This window comes from Sebastes fasciatus, chromosome 24 (genome assembly GCF_043250625.1).
Source record: "Sebastes fasciatus isolate fSebFas1 chromosome 24, fSebFas1.pri, whole genome shotgun sequence".
Classification (NCBI taxonomy): domain Eukaryota; kingdom Metazoa; phylum Chordata; class Actinopteri; order Perciformes; family Sebastidae; genus Sebastes; species Sebastes fasciatus.
This window is the reverse complement of record NC_133818.1, coordinates 11,921,302-11,941,810: the sequence shown is the minus strand read 5'-3', so window position 1 is coordinate 11,941,810 and position 20,509 is coordinate 11,921,302. Positions and strand designations below refer to the sequence as shown.

The 20,509-nt window shown below is 39.9% G+C and overlaps 3 long non-coding RNA genes across 3 annotated transcripts in view; 1 reads left to right on the top strand and 2 right to left on the bottom strand.

Annotated features, from left to right (window-relative positions):
* LOC141763098 (uncharacterized) overlaps nt 1-2,221 on the top strand; it is a 45,942-nt gene extending 43,721 nt beyond the window's left edge. Inside the window, exons 5-6 of the long non-coding RNA XR_012593015.1 lie at nt 1,701-1,784; nt 2,124-2,221. This is a non-coding gene — a long non-coding RNA (uncharacterized LOC141763098). The remainder of the gene's footprint in view (nt 1-1,700; nt 1,785-2,123) is intronic.
* On the bottom strand, nt 1,922-3,597 carry LOC141763097 (uncharacterized). The gene is made up of 2 exons (XR_012593014.1): nt 3,524-3,597; nt 1,922-2,154 (listed from the first exon to the last, which is right to left on the bottom strand). It is a non-coding gene; the product is annotated as an uncharacterized LOC141763097 (long non-coding RNA).
* A 765-nt stretch (nt 3,598-4,362) lies between these two features.
* Nucleotides 4,363-20,509, bottom strand: part of LOC141762841 (uncharacterized) — a 78,021-nt gene continuing 61,874 nt past the window's right edge. Inside the window, exons 2-3 of the long non-coding RNA XR_012592917.1 lie at nt 19,472-19,556; nt 4,363-4,405 (exon numbers count right to left, since the gene is read on the bottom strand). This is a non-coding gene — a long non-coding RNA (uncharacterized LOC141762841). The remainder of the gene's footprint in view (nt 4,406-19,471; nt 19,557-20,509) is intronic.

The window sequence follows — 20,509 nt, the reverse complement described above, 5'->3', positions numbered from 1 at the left end:
TTGTGTGTTTGTCTCATGTTAGATTTGGGTGGGGGTCCTGCAGTCGTTAGCTGTCTCTCTTTCATGAGTCCAGTTGCAGGGACTTTCAAATTTCAAAACAAGTATTCCTGTAACCTCAGCAACGTTAGGATTAACGTAAGGAGTGCTCAATTCACATATTTGGACTACGTAACTACTAACATCGGCGGCCCCCCACCTATTTATTATTCACACCCTCTGGGCAACACTAATGTAGGGGGCACTATCACTGCAGAACAATAAATACAACTTACATTTCTTCTTCTTACAAATAAGTTAAAACAAATACCAAGGATATATATTCTAATTTCTCAGAACGCTTTAAGCATACATTTAAAATGCACGATGTGAGCTTAATAAATAATAAATGCCTTAAAACTACATTTTATCGAGATGGGCCTTGATAATAATGCAGAAGTGAGTGAAAATGGATGGATGCCTAAGCATGGTTAAAGTTTCTAGTGCATCCTAAATCCCAAACTTGGTTCTGGCGTTTCATTTACTGGTGCCTACTGATACTCTCTGAGCTTTGAAACAGGAACAAATTTTGTGAATTCCTAAATCGAGTGTAATTTAACGATGATTACTGAATTCCCTTTACTCCAAAAGCATCTGTAGGCATCATCAAGCTTTGACTTCAAGGTTTTGAAATTCACTTTCTTTAATAACTTCTGGGAATAAGTTAACCAGTTGCAGCCATCTACATGGAGACTAACATCATGTTTCCTCCATCCATTTTCCCCCACTTTCAAGTGTCGGAGTAAAGTGGCCTGGTGTACCGAACACTGTTAAGCATTTGCACTCATCATTTAATCATCGCACCTCGTCCTTTGATTGATGCCTAATGAATGCCCGGGGTCTCGGTTTACAAGACGATCGCTAACAGAGCCTTGCTAATGGGTTTTGCCTGTCTGCCAGACAGCCCAGGCTTCAGGCAGAGAAGTTTGCGTTTACACCAGAGCTTCAAGACCACTTATTCTATCATTCCTCATACAGATATAACATACTTACAGTAGTCTTAACAGACAAAACCAATCCAGCAATAGATATTCTGAGCTGTTCCTTCCTGTTATGGACAGCACTTCAATGTTCACATCTGTTCCATGTGTGCCAAAAAATGTAAAGTTCAGCATTGAGCTCATGATGTGAACAAGGCCTCCAGTAATTTTCAACAGCATATCCCTACAAGTACTTTCACAATTATCGGCCACATCACTCATCGCTAATAGGCCCCGGCAGTAATGGTCTGGAACTAGTGGGAGGCAGATAGGCTTTATGTCTGACTGCAGAGATGTACCAAACTCCAGTGCTCCATATGCTTAATTTTCTACGATAGGGGTTCTTAAACTTTTGATGACTGAGTGCCAATTGAGGGAGCCAGAAATAAAATAGCCAAAATATCTTTTCCACCTCACTTCCACATTAAACTACCAAGTTGTCCACCAAAATCGCCAACTTTAGCGAACAGCACTAGCATTGATGACCGAATGTAATTTCCACGACACCAGTAGCTTTCTACAAGTCGTCATTCCTTACCTGACAGACGCTTAGTGCGCTTAACCGAGTAGTGTATTAAATGTAAACATTTAATGACATTTTTTATGACATACTGTACTATGACATAATTTTTATAATTGAATTACTGTGTCTGTAATGTGTTTTTTTGTGTCTCCGTCATCCAGAAAACACTGGAGAACAACGGGGAGGCTCATCAGAAGCAGCTTTGCCGCCTCCAGGATGAGGTGGATGCTGGACGAACTCACAAGGTAAGGAAATATCAGTAAAGCAAAAATATTCTCTAGATACTTTAATGATTTTAGATTTGTTTATTTGTTGTTTAAAGATATTTATCCAACATCTTAGCCTTTTTTATTAATAGTAGAATGGAATCAGGCAAATAACATAGTCGGAAATGCATGTTTTATTTATTTTACTTCATTTTATTATTCAATACCTTTGTAAAACAAATGGACTCACAGACAGTGAAGGGCTCAATTTAATCATTGTGAGGCATTTTGTGACTTTAATGTAATTCACTTTTAACTCCTTGTCGTCATCACACCACATGATCAGATTATTAATGTATACCTCTGTTTTCTATCCAGACTCTTCAATGAACAAAAGGACTGGAACGGCCTGGAGGAGAGCAAACATTTGGTAATTATCAAATCCACTAGTTGTTGTAGTACATAAAAGAGCGTAGAGGAATGTGTAGAATGATTAGTAGAAGTTAGAGTGGGGATGTGTGTAATAGACGGTAGAGTGTGTAATAGACGGTAGAGTTGTAGCAGAGTGTAATAGAGGGTAGAGTGTGTAATAGACGGTAGAGTTGTAGCAGAGGGTGGTAGAGTTGTAGATGTGTGTAATAGACGGTAGAGTTGTAGCAGAGTGTGTAGTAGATGGTAGAGTGTGTAATAGACGGTAGAGTTGTGTAGCAGAGGGTAGAGTGTGTAATAGATGTGTAGCAGAGGGTGTAATAGACGGTAGAGTTGTAGATGTGTAGCAGATGGTAGTGTGTAATAGACGGTAGAGTTGTAGCAGAGTGTGTAATAGACGGTAGAGTGTAATAGACAGTAGATGTGTGGTAGAGTGTGTAATAGACGGTAGAGTTGTAGCAGAGGGTAGAGTGTGTAATAGATGTGTAGTAGACGGTAGAGTTGTGTAGCAGAGGGTAGAGTTGTAGATGTGTAGCAGAGGGTAGAGTGTGTAATAGACGTGTAGAGTGTGTAGCAGACGATAGATGTGTGGTAGAGTTGTAGCAGAGTGTGTAATAGATGGTAGAGTTGTAGTAGATGTGTAGCAGAGGGTATAATAGATGTGTAATAGACAGTAGATGTGTGGTAGAGTGTGTAATAGACGGTAGAGTGTGTAATAGATGTGTAGTAGACGGTAGAGTTGTGTAGCAGAGGGTGGTAGATGTGTAGCAGAGGGTAGAGTGTGTAATAGACGGTAGAGTTGTAGTAGATGTGTAGAGTGTGTAGCAGACGGTAGTTATGTAGCAGAGGATAGATGTGTAATAGACGGTAGATGTGTGGTAGAGTTGTAGCAGAGTGTGTAGAGTTGTAGCAGAGGGTAGAGTGTGTAACAGATGTGTAAAGTGTGTAGCAGACGGTAGTTATGTAGCAGAGGATAGATGTGTAATAGACGGTAGATGTGTGGTAGAGTTGTAGCAGAGTGTGTAATAGACAGTAGATGTGTAGCGTGTAATAGACGGTAGAGTGTGTAGTAGATGGTAGATGTGTAATAGACAGTAGATGTGTGGTAGAGTGTGTAATAGATGTGTAGCAGAGGGTAGAGTGTGTAGTAGATGTGTAGCAGAGGGTAGAGTGTGTAGTAGATGTGTAATAGACGGTAGAGTGTGTAATAGATGTGTAGCAGAGGATAGAGTGTGTAGTAGATGTGTAATAGACGGTAGAGTTGTAATAGACGGTAGATTAGATGTGTAGAGGAGAGAAGAGTGTACAGTAGAGAGCAGATTAGAGCAGATAGAAAAAAGTACTCCTACCAGTACAATATGAAGAAGACGTGGATGAAGTGAAGAGACTCAGTGGTCCTCAGTTTTGATCCAGAAACTCTGCAGTCATCTGGAGAGAAAAGAAGCAAAGGATGACAGTTTAATAAATAATTCTGGTTCAAAACATTTCTGTAAATTCTCTTTTCTTAAGGAAAATAAAAGGCAGGTCCACAACATGCAATCCTGTTTACAAAGTCAGTAACAAATGAAATGCATAAAAATGTCCACAAGTCATAGTATACCTTAAAAATATCATACTATATTATGTTGAATAAAGTCCAAAAGAATCACAGTATGGTTTGTCATAAAAGATGTCATTGTATAGTATGTTTTAATGACATAGTATACTCTGACTTTTTTTTACATACTATGGCATCTTTTATGACAAAGTACATTATAACTTTATGACAAAATGAAATTTCATTACGTACTACCATACTATGATTTTTTTGGAGACACTATACTGACTTTTTATGACACTACAGTATGACTTTTTTTTCCTACTATGACATGCTATACTATCCCTTTTTTATGACCCCACATGACATACTATGACATACCACAGTATGACTTTTTAAATCATATACCATATGTTTTTAATGAAATTTGTTATGACTTTTTAAGAGATCCTATTTTTTTTTTAATATTATACTATGACATTTTTTATGATATACCATATTATTTTATGGCATATGAAACTAACATTTTTACGGCATAATATACTACTACTATCTCAAGTGTTTACTACAACCAAAACAAGATCTTCTACAACAACAACAGCAAGGCTAGGATGCTAAGTCGGAAATCAAATGAATTGATTACTCACCAAATGTGTGTTCCCGGCCCTTCAAGTCCTTTTGTTCATTCAGCCATCTGGACAGAAAACACAGAAGACCAACATTTACAAAACATATAAAGCTGCTCAACAGCCGTCTCCCTTTAGTTTATTTGCCATAATCCGGATCTTTTTCTAACCTGAACCATACCACAGTTACCACGCACTGATCTTTTAGTAAGCGAGAATTTGAAAAAATAGACTCGAGTAGACTGATTTTAATATTATTTTTCCATCATGTGTTTCTTTTGCACTTTGTCTTAATACTTTTAATTGCCTTGTTGCTGAAATGTGCTATATAAATAAACTCTTTTTGACTACCGAGGGATTATTCTTTACTGCAAAGATGAGACGATCTGAGCGGGTTTTAGGATCCAGTAAGCTTTTTGAGATTTGTTTCATATTTCCTAGAAACTTCCTGAATTAGCAGAATGTTTGCGGTAAAGACCTGACGAACACACTAGTGACATATAAGAAATGCTAAAACAGAATTGACAAAAAAAGACGAATGATATGTTAATGTGCAGCAGCGCTGATCAACCTCCTGCCTTGACCTTTAATACTTTCAGCGGAGCTCTTCACATCATACATCCATCTGCTACAGGCAGGTCAAGCAGCGTTGATGCAGCAGCTACATTTTATTTGTACCTCACACACACACACACACACTTAATTTAATTAGAGCATGTGCAGCCTCCCTCTCTGCCAGCATTGTCAAGGCGCTTGGGAGCAGCCAACACTATCACTGATTGCTTCTAGATAGGAAGAAATATGATTAGACCACGTGTTTGAGTTCGCCTGTTTATGTGTGTGTGTAGGAGGTGGGAAGAAATCTGATTGTGGTTTTGTTAGTGGTGAGAGCAGAGGTAAGCTGAAGGGTTGAAAAGATGAGGAGATGATTGGATATAAGAGGAGAGGAGAAGATGGAGGAAGGAGGAGTGAGCTGATATATCAATTTGTTGATAGTGTCAATTTTGCCATAAGAATAGGTTATCTCTAAGATATGACTTCAACATATTGGAGGATTCACTTTTTCCTCCAAGAATGAGCTAGTACGGAGCGGCAGTCTGGACGTCTCTGAAAGAAAGCATATCTCCCTAAAAGAAGCTGGTGTCGGCCTCCATAGCTTCACATTGTCAAATTATCGGTGGATGGAGAGGCGGTGTGAGGAGGGAAGGCCACTAATATCTCATTATTAGTTTGATTTTCAGATGGACGGGAGGTAAGCATGAAAGCTTTGATTGTCTGTGTAATAAGATTAGTGGTTTGAAAGGGAGAAGGGCAGCTAGACAGGGAGGGGAAGGAAGGACGGAGGGAAACATGGTGAGAAGGAGGAAAGAATGAAGAAGTGACCTTTGCAGGAGGAGGTAAGGAGAGAAGGAGGAACCCCACTGAGGAGTGGTGAAAAGAAAAAAGAAAGGGAGGGTGAGGTAGAGAGAGGAGGACAGGGATGGAGTGACCCCGGCGAAAACAGATTAGTGGACCGTGAAGAGGATTACCAGCAATGATAGTCCCTCTGAGGGAGCAGAGTCAGACCCAGCCAACGCAAACACACACACACACACACACACACGATGAACACATCAAAGTGATCAGCATCAGTGATCCAACCTGTCTGGCTAATGCAAACTCACACACATAACAAGTACATGTACTCCAGCACAGTACACGTTACCACCACAGCTACTTTATCCAGAGGTTTACCTAAAAATCAACTGTTCAGTTCAAGTTTAAACAACCAAACAAAGCCACCTTAAACTCAAATGACATGTTCTCTCCTCGGGACAGCTTAAAAAACCTCCAGTGGTTTTATTTTTAAACTTTTTCTCTCGTCCCTCTCATACCTGTAATACAACTCTGCATCTTTAGTAAAGAAATGTCACTTTGAGATTATATTCCTGAAGACTGGCAACGTCCAGACGAGACAGAGATGCAGTAGCATGAAATTTCGCGATAAAAACAATCAATTGTCAACCTCTCTTTGACAACAAGTCCTCTAAATTAAACAACTAAATACATTATTTCTAACTGCCCTCCACAACAACACATAAAAATCACCAGCAAAAATAAAACAGCTTTCAGATCTGACACCACCATGGTCACGGTTTGGTCAGGTGTACTGCAGTGCCATCTGAATCTGTTTCAACAATAAAATACTTTGATTATTAAATCAATATTTGTGTTTGACATATTTCGTGAAGGAGCAATTCTTTGCAATAAGCACTTTTACTTTTGAGACGTAATGTTTTCCTGTGCTGTTAAAGGTTTATTCGATACATGTGTAAACTAAATACTTGCAAAGGCTCGTGGTTCAATTTGCCAACAAAAAAGGGGAAGGTTTTAAATGAACTCAGATGCAAGTGAAAGAACGAAGGTCCTCAGTTCACTTCCAACAGAACGAGTCTGACTAACAACAAGCCAACAACACAAACGTGTAGAAAACCAGCAACAATGTCAGACTGAGTCAACCTCCGGGGCTCTGGTTTTTGTACACTATGACAGAACTGACAAACATTAATACGACGTCGTGAAAGAATAGTTCAACACAGAACTGCTTTGCAAATTATCTGCAAACATAAGGCAGTTTCACCTCAGACCAAATGTTAAATAATATTCAATCTAGAGTTGTTCCGATACCAGTATCGGAAATGCGTCCCGATATTGGGTATCGGCGAGTACGTCAGTCTATTTACGTCGGATACCATAGTTTATTAAAACACAAAAAAATCAACTTGTTTAAGCAGAAATCAATTCTTCTTCACCGCTCCAAAACAGCAGCCTTCACTGTGCTGTCGCCCTGGATGTATCATGGTTGCCACTGGCAGCTACTGTTTTAGAGCAGCGAAGAAGAACTGATTGCAGGTAGTTAGTCAAATGACAATAGCAAACAACATTGTGGTGCTAGTGGAGAGTGTAACGGTAGTCAGGGTGAGGAAAATGTCAGCCATTTGGCAAAATTTCACAGTGGAAAATCCAACAAGTTCTTAATTAATAATAACAATAACTATTTTTTCTTTATCACGCTACCGCAAGTTCAGGTATCGGAATCAGGAAGGAAAAAGTCGTATCGGAGCATCTCTAATTCAATCCACTGTTAAGATTCGGTCTACTTTCAGCAAAACATTCAGCACAAAATCAACAATTATGAAAAAAAGACCTACTTAGACACAAAGACAGACACAGACTGTCAAACTGGAATAAACAGGAAAACATCAAGCCATCATGCAAAATTATTTTATAACTATTTTAGTAATGTTTGCCTGACTGAGGGCATTTTCATGTCTCTCAAACACACACACACATCTACAATTCTGCCAATTTTGCACAACAGCAGAGAAAACAGCTGACTGTCAACTAGGTTCAACATGCTGGGCTGACACCTCTGTGTGTGTCAGCGCCCAAGAACAACTGATCCCACTCAACCCCTGTCTGTGTGTGTAGTTGGTGTCAACCACAGCCACAACCCCCACCACAACGACCAGCAGCGTCATTTTAACGGACACATCTGAACATTATTCTGCAGGGCTTAAAGTTCTATGAGCTGCAGCCGAGGTTCATCCAAACATGGAAACATTCAGAAAGAATTTCTAACTAACCCGTCCTGTTGCTTACTTCATTACCTCCTGCGGTACTGATATTTAAAGGATGGGTTCACAACTTTTCAAAACAACACTCAAGTGCCCATATGAACAGCGTTTCCAGCTGTAGTGGAGGGATAGCAACACAAACAGTGATTTTGGAAGATACCAGCTTTTTTTGTCTAACATATATCGCTGAAGCCTCAGATACACTTAATAATGTATCTTTGCACTAAGTAAGGGCTGTGGATTTTTTGGGCATAGGCGCAAACTTTAAGGTTGGGGGTTCACTAAAGAAATCCAGACGGAATATAATGTGTACAACGCAGAGAGGTCTAATGTATCGGGATGTGTGTAGCCGACATATTACACCCTACAAACAGAATGCGACGCCAGTAAGCGTTAGTGACAAAATCAGTTTGATTGCATTGTTTTCTATTGGGATGAACTAACTGTCCGCGAGAGACGAAGCGTCGGACGCCCTGTTTCTATTTATTCCTTATTGCAACGGATGAGGAACGGCTGATTGGTGGAGTTGAAATGAGGAGGTATCGCACAGATAACTGACTTAAAAACACCTATTTAAGGTGACAGCAAGCTGGAGGGAGATCGCCTGAAAGCTTACTGAGGCTACTGTTGGCTGTATTGTACTACTGTATAAACAATTGTAATAACAGCCACAACTACAAACACAACTTCATTGCATTGCACTACTACTGAACTTTGCATTTTACAACTGTTCGGCGTGCTGAACCTTGAAGTAGCCCTGAGACAATAACATTTATAAAACAACTGTTGCTTCCATCCAGATCACTAATAAATCAGAGTATTTTGCTAACCAGTAATATGAACCCAACCTAAAGTGAAGTCTACAATGAACAAACAATGAAGAGGACAAGTCAAATGTTTTCATAAACTAATAAGAATGACGACCAAAACTAGGAGTAGGAACACGATGTAACGAGCACATACCAGCACACGGGTACTAAGAGAAAAGCATCATAATGCAGCAATAGCTGACTGAAGAAGCATTCAGATACTACCAGCAATACTACCATGTGAAAGATCCTACAGACATATGGGTAAAATGTACAGTGCTTAAGGTATCAAAAGTAAAAGTTTTATATTATTACTGATGCATAAACATGTACGTAGCATTTTGATGTTGTAGTTGGTCGAGGTAGAGCACATTTTAACTACCGTTGGGTAGTTTAATCTGTTAACAATGCATCCTACTTTATAAGATGGTGAGAAGATGAGTGTTTTGGATATAGAATCGAAATCAAAGTAACTTGTGACCAAAGCTGTTAAATAAACACATAAAAAGCAGTAAAAAGTGCAAATTTTCCTCTGCAATGTGGTGCGGTAGAAGTATAAAGTAGCAGAAAATTAAAGAAATGACTGACATTGACTTGTACTGTATGTAGTGGACTTATTGAAACCCTATTTTTTCCCCTTGTCCTACTCAAGATTAAAGAAACGTAGATCGTGTTGATCAGTGACAAATAGATCGCTCTATTTTGAATTCAAAAAATTAAAAAATTCAGAAAAGGTCGAAAGGGTTGATTACAACCTTTGCACACACAAATCAATATCCAGATCACATGATAAAAGACACTAAAGCTTTCCTTCTTGCTGACATTTGTCTCTATCCCGCTGAGGGGGAAGTTTAGATATCAGGACCCCCCTCCTCTCCTCCACTCATCCTAAATGAGGGCTTTTTCCTCCGTTCTCTCTGCTGTTGGTGGGGGGTGTCGGGCTCTGGGAAGAATGAGGACTTCCTGGGGAGGGCCTTTAAGTGCAGGGCTGAGGAGTCTCTCTCTCTCTCTCTTTCTCTTTCCCTCTCTCACACTTCTTCTCGATGTCTCTCGCTCATCCTAAATGGGGTCGAGCTCCCAGCCAGGACTTGCTGCTTTCAAAGAGCAGCGCTCCTCCACCTGCCCTTTCCTCCTCTTCTTCAACAACCTTTTCTTCTTCCTTTATTTCCATTCCTGTCCCTCACGTCACCTTTTCCTCTCTTCTTTCTTCCTCTCTATCCTGCAGCTGCACTGTATCTATCTTTCTCTATCTATCTCACTGCATTATTACTAAGACTTGAGTAAGACAGAACTATGAGTGCTGGTTTTATGATCTGCAGATCAAAAGATATCAACGTAAAAACTGTGTTTTTTAGACTTCTAGGTTACATATAACTGTTGTTTCAACAGTATTTGAGAGACTGTATATCAAACTGCAGTCAGCAGCTGCTCCAGGTTTAAATGTGGGCTGAAATGCAGTTGAAACAACAGTTAATATGTAACCTAGACGTCTCCAAACCTCTCTTTTTTTTCAATACATTTTGATCAGAAGTCTAGACTAGTGTTTTCCAGCCTGTGGGTCTGGTCACATGATTAATCGGAGGGGGAAAGAACATCTATGCTGCACAAAATTATTTACTTTTTTCAGACTTTTCTCAAATGCGGTAGAGTTCTACCTCTTCTAATTCAACCGCTCATAGCTCATAGTCATGTGCAACCTGTCACGAGGGGTCACTAGGAGGCATGGCTCGGCTGCAAAGGGTCAGAGACAAAACAAGTCACCAAGTTACAATCACCAAACCACTGCTTTCTAGAAAGAGTAACAACTTTTTTAGTCTTGTAAGTGTTCTAGACCAACATTTAGATCATCATGGGATGTTAAACATCTCCACTGAAACAAGAATAAAGACACCAATTATGATATTAAAACTATTCATGCATACTCATGTGAATCCAATCAGGTCGGGAGCTGCAGACGCTAGTCGTATAGTAGCTCTGTGCAGGGCCCTGCGGCTGCCGTTTTATTTCCACCAATATTCAAATGAAGCCTTTTTATAGTTTCTGTGCACATGTAGTGAAGTCATTGTTCTGCGGCACGGTCAAAAGATAACTCGTCTGCTTTTTCAAAAGCATCAGCGCTAACTTGAGATGACATTTTTCAGCTTTAGGTTCACGGGAAGACCATAAAGACTATAAATGTAGCGGATCATCAGCCAGTGAACCTCAACCACCTGTCTAACACACACCGTAATCCCTCAAAGGGCCCTCCCCTCTTCGATAAGCAGCAACATACCTTCCCTCCTTTTACCAGGCATCCATCTATCCATGGGAGAAAGCAGTAGATATATCCATCCATATATCCGAGCGCTGTCATTTCTACACTTGTTTCTCTAGTTCCTTTAGTTGGAGCATTGCAGGAGAAAGAAATGGATACCAAGCGTACAACCTCCAAGTGATGTTCCCATTACTCTTCATAAGATTGTTCCCAGATGCATTTATTTACTTTCCCATCGTCTCGGCCTAGCGGTGACAGAGATGGTCCCACAGCGTCACATCTTTAGTTACATTCCTGCAGAACTCAACGTGTCCATCGACAGCAGAAAACTGAAGACTTGCTGTAATAAGTGGCTGACCTCAGCAGCCATGTCTTTTCCCAATTCCCTCCACCTTGGCCTGTCTGCTTCCCTTCCTGCCAAACCCTTGTATTCCTCCCATCCCCGACTCTCTCCCAACACCACTGCCGGCGGCCAGCGTGGCTCTCTGCTCCCCTCCGACCCATACTGGGTTTTATTTAATTTGCCCGTATAATAGACGTGAATGAACCCCGGGGTTTAGGGCTACACGGCCAGAGAAAGCGACGGACGAGGGAGGGGCAGGCCGCTCACCAATGTGTGTCAAAAGAGAAACAATAAGTGCCATTATTTTTGATCGGCTTCCCCTTTTTGAAAATTACTTCCAAAGTGTGATGTCCCATTGTGGGAGCAGAATAACGCTGAACAATGCAGCGGGGGGCGGCGTGGGGGGGGGGGGGTCTTATATATCCAGGCTAATATTCAAGGGGGCTTTGGCCAACGCCGGCCGGCCTGCACTGGATAACCCTGCAGCGCAGCGACTGGGCCCTGGGTTAGGCTCATAATGGGAGGCATTGGGAGGCCTTTAGTTCCCATTGTGGCGGCTGTGTCAACAAAGAGGCCGCTGGGAGTTGGCTGGCATGTGGAATGGAGAAAAGGCCCTTTATCCCTCTCTTTTTAGAGAGACAGAGAGACAGAGAGAGAGAGAGACGTTATCACAGCAGCTCGATGCATCACGTCTCTCTCTGTCTCTCTCTCGTGTCCCCGTTTACCCCGTTGGACTTTGATAGATTGTCTAAAGAAAATGTATCAAAAACAGATCATTGGTTTCAGTGCAACATGTTAACACTTTAGCAATGACTGACAACAGTGAGTACAGTACATATTCTTCTGTCTGTACACAAATAGATTACACTACTGTACGTCTGTTCACAACTTTCTGGGTCTCCTCTATCAGCATGTAGACTGCTTTTAATACAGGATGTTTTTTCCCAGAAAAATCCAACGGATGTGACGTCATTCCAGCTCGCGAGTGCCTTTACTCTCTTCAGCTCCGCTACCGGGCTAACAGGTGTGTAACGACAGCGAACGTTCGGTTAGAAATGGAGTCCGCTAACGCCATCAAATGACCAGCCGCCCCCACCGCAACAGGAAAGTGACCGACGTCGGGTGAAAACTAGGATCGACATCGGCCGGGCCTTCGATTCATGGAGGGACCTTCGTTTGGTTTAGTTCCTATTGGACAGGTGAAATATATAGTGATAATGTGGTTTTAGCTGTCAATCACGTTCAGTCTCGCGTGTGTCGGTAGTGCGAGCGCAACAGGACGTCGTTGACTTAAGAGCCACAGGTGTCACTGTTAACAAGCAATTTCTGATTCTTACATAGAGCCCCTTTAAAAGGAGAATTCCAGGTTATTATTTTCACAGTTTTGGTCATATTTTTTATCAGTAAGTTTACTGCTAAACTTTGGGAACACAGCAAAGTTATTAAAAATATGTAAAATGGGGCAAGAAACACAAGCCGTCAGACAACTAGTCAGACAGACCGACTTCCTGCTTCAACTTTGACTTGTTGCTCTCAGCTTAAAACTGACAAATGGTTCAAGGGACAAAAGCAACTTCTCTATGCAAACAACGCAACATGCTGCTGTTAGTTACACCAGTCAACATCAGACATCTTCTGATTTCAGAATTCATCATTTAACATCTATTTTAAATGTTAAAGTCTTACTAAAATGTGGTAAGCTTAACTAAGCACCGTTGTGTTAAAGCAGTCTGGTTTATGACAGAGTAGACTGCTTTTATTCTAATGTCGACTCTTTAACGTGATGTTACAGGAAGACAATTATTGTGATTCTGAATATTTGTAGCTTTTTGTTTTACATGGGATATTATTAATTGATTCACGATGTGATTAACGGTGAATAAAGTGAGACAAAGCAACTTTTTGTTTTGTTGTTGAACAGCGAGCTCTTTGGTCTTTTGATCAGACTTTACGTTCCATTTATAAGACAAAGACATATTATCTTTATTCCTTTTTTCTCTCTATAATTTCACTTGAAACTGTTATGTTCATTTTGCACTAAAGTTCTTAATTAAATGAGAAAATACTTTTCATTTGTCAAGTATTTAATTCACACAGGAGTATAACAAATAGGCTTTAACTTGTGGTTATTTCACATAGATATTTTTGTATTGAACTACCAGAGAACATGCTAGATGATGATAGATATTGTTAGAGATATGAAATGACTAGGGCTGTCAAAGTTAATGCGACAATAACACGTTAACGCGATATCGTTTTAACGCCGCTAATTTCTTTAACGCATTAACACAATCGATCTTTCGGAGGTTGACACGGGCTCCGTTAAAAAAAAAAAACTAAAACAAAATCTGAGGAATCCACTGGTACCAACCATGTCATACTAGCTTGTCATGAAGGAGGTTAAATAACGCTTCAAAGTTACGCAAAATTTTGGCGAGGAAAAACTGTCATGGCCATTTTCAAAGGGGTCCATTGATCTCTGACCTCCAGATCAGTGAATGTAAATGGGTTCTATGGGTACCCACGAGTCTCCCCTTTACAGACATGCCCACTTTATGATAATCACATGCAGTTTGGGGCAAGTCATAGTCAAGTCAGCACACTGACACTCTGACAGCTGTTGTTGCCTGTTGGGCTGCAGTTTGCCATGTTATGATTTGAGCATATTTTTTATGCTACATGCAGTACCTGTGAGGGTTTCTGGACAATAGTTGTCATTGTTTTGTGTTGTTAATTGATTTCCAATAATAAATATATACATATATTTGCATAAAGCAAGTGTATTTGTCCACTTCCATGTTGATAAGAGTATTAAATACTTGACTAATCTCCCTTTAAGGTACATTTTGAACAGATAAAAAATGTGTTTAATTTGCTATTAATCGTGATTAATCATTGACAATCATGCGATTAATCGAGATAAAATATTTGAATCGATTGACAGCCCTAAAAAAAAAAAAAAAAAAAATCAATAATGGTCTTCAAAACTCTTATTAATGGATCTTTAATTAGTTAAACTAACAACTGTTGCTGGTGATATAGAGAATAGTGTGTACAGGCTCCTACTCTAACCTCTCTCCCTTGCTCTCATGTATTAGAACAACACACACACACACACACACACACACACACACACACACACACACACACACACACACACACACACACACACACACACACACACACACACACACACACACACACACACACACACACACACACACACACACACACACACACACACACACACACACACACACACACACACACGAGCAGTGGCTCAGCTTGTCAATATCACTGTCGGCCCATTCATTCATCCAACTCCACCTGGGAAAGAGACGGACACGTGTGTTTACTCTAGATTCTATTCCCCGAGGCAAACACACACACACACCGTCACCATTATGCTCGTCTCCTGGCTGCAATGAGGCAACCTTGAGAAAGCAGGCGAAGCTGAACAAATAGTGGCATCCAAACACACCCGCACACACACGCATGTGTACACATGTATGCAAATACACACGCGCAGAACATCAGCAGCACCTAAACAAACAGGCCCAGCGATGGTAGCTGCACACGCTAAGCAGCTCTCATTACCAGCCAGCACAATACGCTATAGACACGCGGTCAATACCCAGCACACACACACAAACACACTCCATCTCTTAGTTTCATTTCAATACATGTGTTAAAATTCATATATGTAAATAAGTTTATATTTCTAATATCGTACAGGCTCCCTGCTGATAGAAAAGTACCCAGAGAGGAGAGCAGTAGATGTTAAACTGGGAGGCTGGTGGACAGCTCTGGATGCTGTTTGTTTACCACATCAGCAGTTTCCTATTGGTGCCCATTGTTGGGCTGACAGAGATAAAGCACAGACAGACAGAGAGAGAAACTGGTCAGCATAGAAGGCAACAGAAAGAAGGAAAAGCCTGGCAGTGTTACTCCACGCGTCAGGAAGAAACACCAACTATAAATATCCACATTTATGTGACATTTTAAAAGCTAATTTCGGTGCGGTTTTTGGGCCGCTCTTCCAGGAAATCAGCTGTTGAAATGGCATTAAAATAACTTCTTCCTGTGATGTCTTCCACATTCGTGTTCTGTTGAAGTTCGAGTGTCTCGTGGTTAGGATTAGTCGGACGGCAAGCCTGTCTCCTAAAAACTAATTCAATATTAAATCTAATGTAATGTGAATCATGTTTTTGTGGTTATTTCGAGGCAACTCTCTCTTGGTTAAAAACTCAGAATGGGTCGTGTTGAATATTTATGTTATATTTAAGGCCTTTTTTACGCGACGTGACGGCGATTCAATCCAACACTTTGTGTTTAATAAAAGAAAAGAACAAAAAGTTTCTATTTTAAATTTGTTGGATTAATTTAGTTTGTGTTGGTTGACTTCACTTTCACATTGTGGCACATCTCTCAGTAGTGATTTATGTTTAAAGCAGCCTAAAGTGACAAAATACTAGGACTTACTTTCATATTCATCCTATTCTCAAAACGTCTGTTCTTTGTTTAACGCATGTTGTCATCATTCAATTTACAGTATGTTTAAAACAGAGGAAGGAGGCGTGCTTGGGTCTCGTGGCTCACATGACAGGTGCTCTTTAGTAAGGCAGGTAAAAGTACATGTATGTATTTTCACCTGAAGATGAAGCGCTTTAGTATTTTTCGATAGTTGTCTGCACTACTTGAGAACGATTTATCCAGCAAGACTCCCTGGATTCTGTTTCATAAACATTAGGGCTGTCAAAGTTAATGCAGTAATAACTTAACTTAATAACCAGTTTGCCATGTTATGCTTTGAACATATTTTGGAGTACATGCTAGGGTTTCTGAACAATATTTGTCATTGTTTTGTTAATTGATTTCTAATATCAAATATATATTTGCATAAAGCAGCATATTTGCCCACTCCCATGTTGATAAGAGTATTAAATACTTGACAAATCTCCCTTTAAGGTACATTTTGAACAGATAAAAAATGTGATTAATTTGCGATTAAATATTACAGCCTTAATAAACATACATGTATTTGCTATAATTTCAAGTACACGTATATTTTGCACACATTTGTACATAATGTAATTGCTTTATGTTACGTTTTTTTTTTTACGTTTTGCTCTACTACTTTCCCTCTCTGCTCCAATTTCCTGTCAGTGGTCATTAAAGCACCTTATTATCTTGTGTACACACTTCACATGTATGCACATGTAGGTGCACACTCCCCGCTAATGACAAGCCCTCCAGCTGACCCGCTGACCCTCATCAGAGTGACAAAGAGGCAGATAGCAGCAGCGGGACAATAAGATGGAGAGGTTGCTTAGGGTGACGAGATAAAAGCAGTGACATCAAGAGCATGACAGGAGGACAACGGTGGGGGGAGTAATGGGGCGGGGGTGACGGCGCTGAACTCCGCTTGGCTCGACTCTATCCAGGTTGAAAGTGAAACGCTAAGGAGACGGTGAGTTTGTAAATTAAAGGTATTTAGTATTTTTATAAAAGAATGGGGTTAGCTGAGAGCGAGGGATCCTGACTTTTCATTCCTAGTGTGGGTCAAACTTTCAGAGTTTTTATGATCTGAATCTGACATGTGATTTTTCCGTTTCTTTCATACATCCTTCCACACACCTTCCGTATGTGTCAGGTAGGTATTTAGGTTGACTAGGTGAAGACTGCAGAGCGTCACAGCTCAGCCGGTCCAACTGGACAGATGATTAGGATAAGAGCAAGAGACATCCGTGTCCATCATGCTGTGTGTCTGTCTGTCTGTCTTCAGCATGAAGAACATTATCATCTCATCACTGTGCTGTCAGCAGTCACACACACACACACACACACACACACACACATCGTACTATGTAGTAGCACACACTGTCACTCTGCACTGATAAGATGTCCATTACAGCTTCTTTCAGTCTGACAGACAACATGAGCGTATTTTTAGGGAACATAAAATCACACATTCACACACTGCTAGCTCCGCCTGTTGATTACACATCTGGAATGGACCATGGAGCCACCAAATGGAACAGTTATACTCATCTCATTTGATGGTCCTCGCTTGTGACTTGGAGATAATTTAGCAGACGTTCAGGAGCAGGACAACACCTCAACCACTCCTTCCTGTCATACGTCTGTTACTATCACTGCAGCAGACATCGTGCTCCAACAGTCATAACCCATACGTGTCATATTCAATAAACTATTATGCCTGCATCTTCTTTGATGCTGTGGTCATTGCTCACTTTTAATTTAGTAGCACCAACGATAAAACGTCCTTTATACATTCAAAAAGGAGTGAAACTATTTGTCACATCTAGTAAAGTCTGTTTTTATTTATGATGCACAATCAGACTCAACTCATCTGACATTTAGTAAGAAACTCTTCCTCTTTCGTTCTTATGAATAACAAAATAGTGATTTACAGAGGAAAAACTATGTCTTATGAACAATTATGTAAAATTCAAGGTCTCTACGTGTAACATAATAAAACATGAAATGCGTCTGTAAAGCAACAATACGAGAAGCAACTAATTCAACTGCCAGTTGTCACAAAAACTAAATAGTTACTGTTTTATTGCCGAGCGGAAACAATTAGTCGATTAACCGATCGGAGCAAAATTTAGTCTATTTTATGCTTTTCAAGCAAAAATGACAAATATTTGCTTCTTAAATCAATGTAGGGATTTGATACAATCTATGTCATATATGATCATTAATTAAATATCTTAAGGTTTTGGACTGTTGTTAGATAAAACATGCAACCTGAAGATGTTGTTTTGGGCTCTTAGAAAACTTTTATGGCCTTTTTTTTCACAATTTTCTAACATTAAATAGTCTAAATTATGAATTGATTGAGAAAATAACGAGCAGATTATTTGATAATAAAAATGATTTTTAGTTTCATCCCTAGTTATCTTCTATTTTCATTCATAAAATAAACAAGATGGTTTAAAGTTGATCATGTTCAGGGAGGTAAAGACTAATTGACCAGACCATGGACACAAAGCTACATTTCCAATTTCTACGCATTTGGTGCTCCAGTGATTATTTAATGCAGCAGGTCGGTGTACGTGTGATTCATAATGAACTAAAGTGATATTGTAATGTGTCACCAAGTGCACCGATGTGACTCTGATGTGTTTTATAATAGTTTCTGGACAAAAATCGAGCTCTGTGGTTCAGAGGAATAAGCAGGTGTTTTGACGCAGATTTCTTTCACAGTAAGAAAAATTATCAAATATCAACAGCGTCATCCTTCAAAGCTTACTTATCTGTGAGTGTGTTTGCAAAGCACTCTGGGTTAAACTCACTTCAGCAGAAGTCCTATATCAATCAAAACTAATTCCAGCCTCATCCAAATACCACTAAGAGAAGCCCTTATTCAAAGGGTCTCTAATTATGAGCTGCTGATTTAAGGTGCAGATGGAGGTATTGACACGTCACCTCATCTGTGCTGCGTGCACACATTCAGCTGCGCGGTTTGATTGGAAACTTTTCTTCAGCGAGGGGAGAAAAGTACTCGTATTGTGGCAGAGCGTACCGGCAGAGAGAGAGAAACAATAACTCTGACCTTGGTATTAAACATTATAGATTTCCCTCTGCACAGAATCGGTAGCTCAAGTGTTTATCTCATTGAAAGCTCCTTCGACACACACACACACACACACACACACACACACATACATAGACACACACACACACACTCCGAGTGTCAGCCTTGGGAAGGTTGAAAGAGATGAATCTGACCGTTTTAAAGTCAAAGTAAAATGACCACCAGAACTTTAATTTGTACTAAACGCTGCACTACAACCCGGGATCCATGCAACACTAATATTCATCATTCTGCAATAAATAACAGACGGAGTTACGTGTACGAGTGCTTCACCTCAAATTGGAACATTTTATAGCGTCAGCAAAAACATGTGACTGTAGCAGTTAATAAGAGCAACCTTCACAAACTGTTTTATGTTAATCAAATTGATCTAATATATAATTATTTTACATACTAAATACAGAGAGGAAGAAGGGGCAGCAAACAAGACAGAGAGAAATCCTCCACTCTTTCATTGGCCAGATTAACACGCTTATGTATCTCTTACCTTTGAGGAAGGATGGCCAGCGTCAGGTCTCATCTTCTTCTTTTTTGTCTCTGTTGTCAGTGTAAGCCGCCGTGTGATGCATGTCCTGGAAAACAGGAATATAAAAGCACAATGATGGTTACTCACTCAGTGATTTCTACAAGTGAAGCAGTTTAGAGGAACACCTGAACTTCTTAGTAACAGAAAGAGGAAAAGGACACGTTTAGTTTGATCAGCTACGACATCTCCTTTTCATGGTATCAATGAAACATGTTTTAAGCACCAAACAGAGATGAAATGTCATCTCTCAAAAGAGAAAAAAGAGGAAGAATTATCTTCTTCAGTCGGCCTTTGTCAGATCAAATCTAAGAATTAACAAAGGGACGTTGCTTTTTAGAGGTTTTAATCCTGTCTCTTTGTCTTTTATACACAAAACTCAAGTTTAAGATGCTCTTAAAGTCAGAACTTCTTTGCTCATTTGTATGCAGAAGTGTTGCTTATGTATGAGCTGAGCTTTTCTGTGCATCCATGTTTTGAAACACATAAAATGTATTTATTTTATCTTTATTTAACCAGATATTGAGAAACAATTCTCATTTACAATGACGACCTGGCCAAGAGGCAGCGACAGAATGCAAGTTCATACCCGACATTAAAACATATATACAACTATTGCAGTAAAACAACATTAGACTAAATTAAAGCATCACAATATATACAGTATATACAGCAGTAAATATGTATATGTACTGTGTTCCAAAGAGGCAAATTCAGAAGCAGGTGCAGTGATCAAAACTATAGCTTGTATTGAGTTATTAAAGGAGGGTATAACATAATGAGGGTGTGAAGTTTTAGCATCTTTTCTAACTCATTCCAGTCACTAGGAGCAAAAGAGGTGTGTACTGAATTTGCTAGTATTTGCGTTACTGTTGGAGATATTGGTTTTATAATTAATATAATTAACTGATACCAGTGGATCTGACACCTCGTATGGAGTGAAGGCCAGTTGATTAGAGAATACAGGTTACAGTGAAATCACATGGGTTAAAGTAGCAGTGG